Raw genomic sequence first — 7782 nt, 5'->3', positions numbered from 1 at the left:
AGATGTAACCCAGAAATCCTTGTATCTGTTTCTCAATCCGAGGTGTGGGCATCTCTTGAGTTTCCTTAATCTTGATAGGATCAACTTCAATGCCTCTTTCACTCACCAAGAACCCTAACAATTTTCTTGTTGTTGCCCCGAATACACACTTCTGAGGATTCAGCTTTAGCTGATACTTCTTGATTCTTTTAAAGAATCATCTTAGTGTTGGAGTATGCCCTTGCCGATCCTCTGACTTCACTATCATGTCATCCACATAGACCTCCACATCTTTGTTCATTATGTCATGCAATATGGTTGTAGCTACTCTCTGATAAATTGCCCTAGCATTCTTTAGTCCAAAAGGCATCATCTTATAATAGTAGGTTCCCCATAGAGTGGTGAAGGTTGTCTTCTCACGATCCTCTGGGTGCATGCTAACTTGGTTGTATCCCAAGAATCCATCCATAAATGATAACAAGGCATGCCCAACCGTATTGACCACCAATACATCAATGTGAGGTAATAGGAAGTCATCTTTAGGTCCTACCTTGTTAAGATCTTAGAAGTCTACGCACATTCGTACCTTGCCATCTTTCTTTGGTATTGGTACTATGTTAGCCAACTATTGGGGGTACTTCACCACTTGTAGAAACCCTACATTCCACTGCTTCACAACTTCTTCTCTGATCTTCTCACTCCATTCTGGCCGTATTCTTCGGTGCTTCTACTTTACCGATTTTACCCCAGGGTAGGTCGACAATCGATGTTTCATGATATTGGGGTCTATACCAGGCAGATCCTCAAAAGACTAAGCAAAATCTTGGCAAACTCCTTTAGAAGACCAATAATTTGTTCTGCTTCTTCATTATCTAGGGTTGTACCAGTTTTTACCTCTCAAAGGCATTGGTTGGTTCCTGGATTAATAACCCAGATATTCTCATGGATGGGTTAGGCCTTCTTTGGTTTGCATTGTTTTATTAACTCTTGATATTTATTAAGATCATCATCAGAAAAAGGAGGCAAGTCATACTCGGAATCAAAAATTTCATTCATGAAAGGAGTAATAGACTCGACATACATGGACTCTGGACTTTCCTCGAGATGGAAGGCCGACTCATGATTATAAATAGAAGACTTAACAATTGACTCAACTACAGACTCAGTGACGGATTTAATGCTTTTATCAGTGGTATTCCTGTAATACCTTACTTTTTAAACCCGGTCTGATTTCGCGGTTGAACCGATTTAACCATGCAGGAACCGAGCCAGAGGAAGTTAGAGCGGGTTCCTTATGGGCTATGATGGCACGGGTGACCTTAAACACCGGCTGGCCCGACAAGTCTGAGCCAGTGCCAGAAGAGACGGGAGTGCCCAAGCCGTGTACATGCACCTACCATAAGTCCATATACGGATAAAGCAGGTATTATATCCGTATTTTAAGGTATATACGTATACTACATCGTATGCCAGGGGTGGGGTTCGGGCCTCGAAATCCCAAGTTTTCGCCCTCAGGTGGGCTGACAGGTGGGTGCACCCACCCACCTGAGTGACCCATCCATATGCACTATTCACTTAATTAGGAATTGTATATATAGCTTTATGTTTTTTCTTTCTTTCCATTTATGTCACCCGTACGTTGGTGAGGATAGTAAAGAGGAGAGAGAAAAGAAAGGGAAGAAGAAGGGAAGAGAAGGAAGAAGAAGAAAAGAGGGATTTCAGCGGCGCCGAAGCTTGATCTTCCCATTCTGGCGCCGGTAGAGTGATCTTCAACTCTAGATCTACAGTTAGAGGTAAGCAAAGTTGGGTTTTGTGAACATTCACCATACCCAAGTTTTAAACCCTTGATTCGAGTATGGTTTCTTGAGATCTTGTAAATACCCTTTGAAATGATGAATCAAAGGCTTAATAGATGATTTATGTGTTGATCTTGAAGGATTTGAAGAGATATTGACAAGGTAGAAGGAGCATTGTAAGTTGGAAGTGATTTGAAGGGTTTGAAGTCATTTTTGGGCAAAGAAGGTAAGATGGTTTCCCTCACTTGAATCTAACCTAGATCTAGGTTAGAACCATCCTATAGGACCTTGAAGGTGTGAAGAATGGGTGGGGAAAAGCCCCATTTGATTCCCTAAAAAAATGGAGAAAATGGGAAAGAAACAGTGTCTTTTCCGCCAAGACCGGTGGGTACAACCGGTGGGCTCCTACCCGCCTGTGGGTACCCACCTGAGAAGGCAGGGGGGCCTTCGGGCCCAACCGGCGGGTACCACCGGCGGGTACAACCGGCGGGCCCCTACCCGCCAGTCCTAGCAAGGGGGTCCCTGGCCCAACCGGCGGGTACCACCGGCGGGTACTACCGGTGGGCCCCTACCCGTCGGTCCCAACCGGTGGGTAAAACTAGTGGGTAGACAGTCCACCTGTCTGACCCACCCGTGTGGCCCCGAAGGTGATCCTTATGTCCGATCGAACCCAAATCGGACGTGTGACCTTCTTTTGACGTTCTAAACATGATTTTGTCATCGGATTTCATTAATTTTGATCCTAAAATGGTGAAGTACTAACCCCGCTCAATTATGTTAGGTTCACCAAATCTTACCCGATTCGCACCGGATCTCACCGTACCGAACGGGAATCCTTGTACGCTACAAGTGAGTGGGGAGAGGACGTTTGGCCTTGTTTCAAGGCATTGTTTGGCATTCATTTAATTATATCTAGTCTAGTCATGCCATCATGAATATGCTATGTAGTCTATTCATTCCACACATTGATGTGCATATGTGCTATGTTTACTTTCCAATTGCCAATTGAATGAGATGTTTATATGTTGAATGTGGACATCACTGTGCATGTTGCATTGATAGACTAGATGCCGTAGTCGGCTTGGAGACGAGTGCATTGGTGGTCCGTGGAATGGGACACGGAGGCACTATGCAATCATACTATTGTCATATAGGAAGCGGTATTAGGATTTTCACTATCCCGTGCTACGACCCTTCCCAACAGGGGTTAAGGTATTGGGTTATCATTTGGGGGGAAGCAGTGGTCGCGGTCGTCGGGTCACAGTGGCGGTTAGAAATAACGCCCGACGGGTCATGTAGGACAGTCGGCAACCCAGGTGGTACATTCAAGAGGGCCAATCGTACTGCTTTTAAATTGCTGGAGTCAGCACCTTTATTTTCAGTCATTTACATTTCTGTTGAGAGCCGGTGGACGGCATTGTCTTTACTTTTTTGAGTACTCACGGTGGGCCTTCTCCGATAGCCCTATGGGCGTATCGCGGGAGGGAATTCGTGGCTCGTACCCGGAGTATACGCGCACTGTGGTTGTAGTAGCACTAAAATCGAGGACTTAGTAATGTTGCTTAAGTGGATGTGATTTAAAATGTATAGCATGGCATGTAGTGCATATGATGTGTTGTGATGTGTGGACTGTTGTGTGGTCCATCTTTCTACTTACTGAGCTAGTGAGCTCATCCCACGTATACGCCCCTTTTTAGATGATTTTACAGACATCTGAGGAGCATGGGGTGGGTCCCACAGTCGAGTTTCCTAAAGAGGACTGGTGGACCCCTGAGGAGTTAGAGCATGGCACTGACTGCTCGTGTGAGAGTTGTGCTGCGGGACAACAGTTTTGAGGCCGTGCTGAGCTCCACTTCTGAGGTCGAGCTGAGCTCTAGCACGTGATGCCGAGCTAGGCTCAACCCTTGATGCCGAGTTGAGCTCTAGCCTTGAAACCGAGCCGAGCTGTGTACTCTGATTGTTTTGGTGGATTTCCTTATGTACTTGATATTTGAATTTTATTCTTTTTGTGTAAATATCATGCCTTCGGGCCCAAATGTATATAATTATTGTATCACTATCCGGGTATCAAGTATTATGGGATTATTCACAGGTAAAACTTAGTCTTCCGCTGATCTAATGAGTTTATATTAGTTGTGTGTATGCTGTGGTGGAATACAGTATCTGATGATCCTGGCAGGTTTGGGTTAACCGGTGTTAACTCGATCACTGGCCCGGTTCAGTGTGAACGGGGTGTGACAAACGGTGGTATCAGAGCGTGATGCTCTGCTCCACTCACAGCATACCATTAGAATCCCGTAGACTCTATAATAGGGAAATGGGGTTGGGTTAATGTAAAAACTTTTAAGATTAAAAGCCAAAGAAAGAAAGTATAAAAAGGGGTTGCATTATATGTTGCATTCATGGCATGCGTGAGTATAGATAAAAGGGGATTAGGTTGGTGATATAACCTATAGAGTACTATTTCGACGAAATTTCGGCAGCATAATGGCGTAAAATGGGATTTCCAAAAATTTTACATACAAACACCTGATAAACAATAGATAATATGATATAACAATGACCAAAAGTAGCAAATACACAATTAAACGACACAAGTGTTTATTATCTGATTCCACCACAAAATCCACTATCCAAAAATATATCATTCCATAAATGAAACCAGTTACAGCGTAAATACAAGGAATGATAAGAAATGAAATATACAACAAGGTCTATGAAAAGGGAAAACAGATAAACAGCCGGTGTGGGCAAGCTAAGCCCTCACTGGTCGTCGTCATCATCATCGATGATCACCACGTTCGACGGAGGCCTAGAGTTGACGTTGAGGTGGTGATCGTAATAATCGAACCTCGTGTTCACCAGCCGTACCTCCCTCCGAAGCCGGCCAAAATCTACTGAGATAGCATTGGCCGTGGTGTCTAAGTCCTGACCCAGTCGGAGGAAGGAATCCTCCAAGGTGGCCTGCCTCTCCAGGATGCGTTCCTCCCTAGAGGCACTCTCGTCCAGCAGTCTCAGTAGCTGAACCTGGCCATCCTGCAAGGCCCGCATGGAGGACACCATGCCCTTGAAGTCGTAGGCACCACTCCCAGGTGGTGGGGCTCCATGTGGTGAGGCTGCAGCTCTGGAAGAATTAGGGCCAAGACCTCTCGACTCCTGAGGCGCCTCCTCAGGGATGCCGCCACCCATCAGATCCTCGTCCTCGTTCTGAGGAACGTAGTCCTCATCCTCCTCACTGGACTCCTCCTCTATGTGGACGTCCTCCGTAGGGGCAGCCCTCCTACCCCTACCTCTCTGAGCTCCTGATCTCGGAGGTGAATCCATGAGGGTCTGGAGACCCATCCTCAGGAGGTTACTCCGGTCAAACCTATCAGCCGGAGTCTTCCCCTCATCGCCCCTCAAGTCCACCCCGAAGAACTCGAAGATCCTAGTGAGGATCCTACCATAGGGGAATCCTCCATCCTCAGGGTGGGAAGTGTGGTGCTCCATCGTCCTGAGAATGATGTAGGGGAGGCACAAGTGCTCGTCATCTCCCTCTGCGGCCGTGAAGATGCAGAAAGCGATGAAAGCCGCCATGAAACCCACCTGGTTCCGATGACATCCTCTGGGGAGCAGGTTGAACTGGACCAACCGGGCAAATAAGCTAACCTCAGGGTAGAAAGACGTCTCGGACTCCGGACAGGTGCTGCTACCGCAGATAGTCTCGTAGATGAAGTCCGGCATCGCCAGGCTCATGAACGGTCCCAGAGGCTTACTCCTGGGAGGACTGTAGTATCGGTGTCCAGCCGCTGATATACCCAGGATGCTGGCCAAGGTGTCCACCGTCAACTGGATGTCCACCCCCTTCACCAAGCTGCTAATGGTGAACTCCCCGTACGGATACAACACCTCCAGGTTGCAGTAGAACCGACGGACTAGCTGCTCGTAGCATGGTCGGTCTACATGAAGAATAGAGTCCCAGCCCAATGCTGAGAACCTCTCCTGAAGCCGAGCCTTGTGGAAGTCCTCGACTACCACGGTCTTCTCCATCATCACTGACCCCTTCAGGAAGTTAGGCCAGTTGGCTGCTGCCTCTGCACTAAGGAAGTGCTCCTCATCATAGTCTGAAGGGTCAGACCGGGCAGGTCCGGGTCTCCCTGTGCAAGGGGCTGAAGAGCTGGTCTCCGCACTCTTCCGCTTAGAAGTGGTGGTCTTGCGTCGTACGCCAGAGGATGATGGTCCTTTACTGGTGCGAGATGACATCCTGGCAAGAAGAAAAGAAAATAGGGTGAGTACAGCAAGGAAACTGAAAGCAGCATTAAAAAGGGGAAATCCAAAACCAAATTCATGCAAAACAGGAACGGTGACAAGCTAGAAACGATAGGGAGCTAATGGATATGATGCACGGTAGGTGACAACGCAGAGAAACATGCGAAAACAGAAAAATGACAGCAAAAGCAAAGAGCATAAATAAAACGAGGGAATTCAAGTCCAATGCGCAAATTCAAACATAATGGAGAACAACCGGAAACCATAGGACTAAGACGAAATGACATAGTAGTGGGATCACGAAAGTGCAAGAACATACCCAAATAGACTATGGAGTTCCATGAATACAAGTATGGGATGAAAATCAAGGAAACCAATACAAAAAGAGGGATTTTCATGGAAATACACAGGGATTCCAAGCATAATGGATGATTCATGCAATCTAAAGCATATCTAGCACAAATCAAATGGAATGCATCACAGAGGAGTTATCAATTGGAGAAAAGGAGTAAAAATTCAAGAAACCCCCAAATTTGGAAACCTAGGGCACGATTTGGGGTTTTCTCCAAATGAAGAGATAAAATTCCTATAAACTACAAATGACCACAGTAGAAGCATCACAATCACATGGAAATACTATTCTATGGTGAAAAATACGAAAAGGAAACCCAAAAAGTAAACCTTATGCATGCATTCTACCCCAAACGGAAATTCTGAGAAAAGAAGGAGGAACTTACTTGAAGGAGGGTGAGTTGACTCTTCTCTAAAGCGCCGAGTGGATGAGTAGACTCGCGAGTAGAGGCGCCGAGGAGACCTCCAAGATCGCCCAAGGAAGAAAGGAAGAAAGAGAAAGGAGATGGGGAAAGAGACAAACAGAACAGGGCCTGTAGGGCCCTGTTCGTGTTTTTACACGGGTAAGACCAGCGGGTATAACTGGTGGGCCCCTACCCGCCGGTGCCACCGGTCGATTTGAGGCACTAGGACCGGCGGGCTCGACTGGTGGGCCCCTACCCGCCGGTGCAGCCCACCGGTTGTGAAAATTTGGAAATTTTGAAAATTTTTTTTTTCTCTTTTTCTTTTCTTTCCTTCTCTCCTCCTAGCATGATTACATTGATCCTCATTATTGATTATTACTCCTATGATTAATGTGCTATGGTCAAGTGGGACCATTGTCATATCTGTTGGGGCCCTTGCCCTGTATCTTGGAATTAAACTGCGGTTATTTACAGGCTATCATACACTACCACACCTTATGTGATGGCATAAACTTGTGTGCCAAAATCAATTCTGCGGCGTTTAACTAGTATGGTGTGTGATATGTTCCAGGTATAGGGATACGATGGTATGTACTAGATCCGGTAGTAATGCCCGAGGTACCTCGCGGGGTCCTCGTCCGGTCGGTCGACCACAAAATCCCAGGAGGTCCCGCTCTGTGGGGCGTACCTCACCTCCACTATCTCCAGAGACCCTTGGTCAGGGTGGGGCACATGGGGACCCACCTATGACTACACTCCCAGACCCTCCACCGGTCATTACACCGGGAGATGTTGCTACAATAATTCAGCAGTCCCAACAAGCTTTTTAGCAACAAATGCTTCAGCAACAGCAAGCATTTATGACTACCATCCAGCAACAGTTGGAATTTTCTCAACCGGGTCAACCTTCCCGGGTACTCACTCCACAGGACCCGCCTGTAGGGTCGGGAACAGGACCACAAGTGGGAGTTACACCCCCAATCCCACCATTCGGTGTTCCTCAA

The sequence above is a fragment of the Macadamia integrifolia genome, unplaced genomic scaffold (assembly GCF_013358625.1).
Source record: "Macadamia integrifolia cultivar HAES 741 unplaced genomic scaffold, SCU_Mint_v3 scaffold1533, whole genome shotgun sequence".
NCBI lineage: Eukaryota > Viridiplantae > Streptophyta > Magnoliopsida > Proteales > Proteaceae > Macadamia > Macadamia integrifolia.
The sequence above is the reverse complement of the archived record's forward strand: the minus strand, read 5'-3'. Positions refer to the sequence as shown.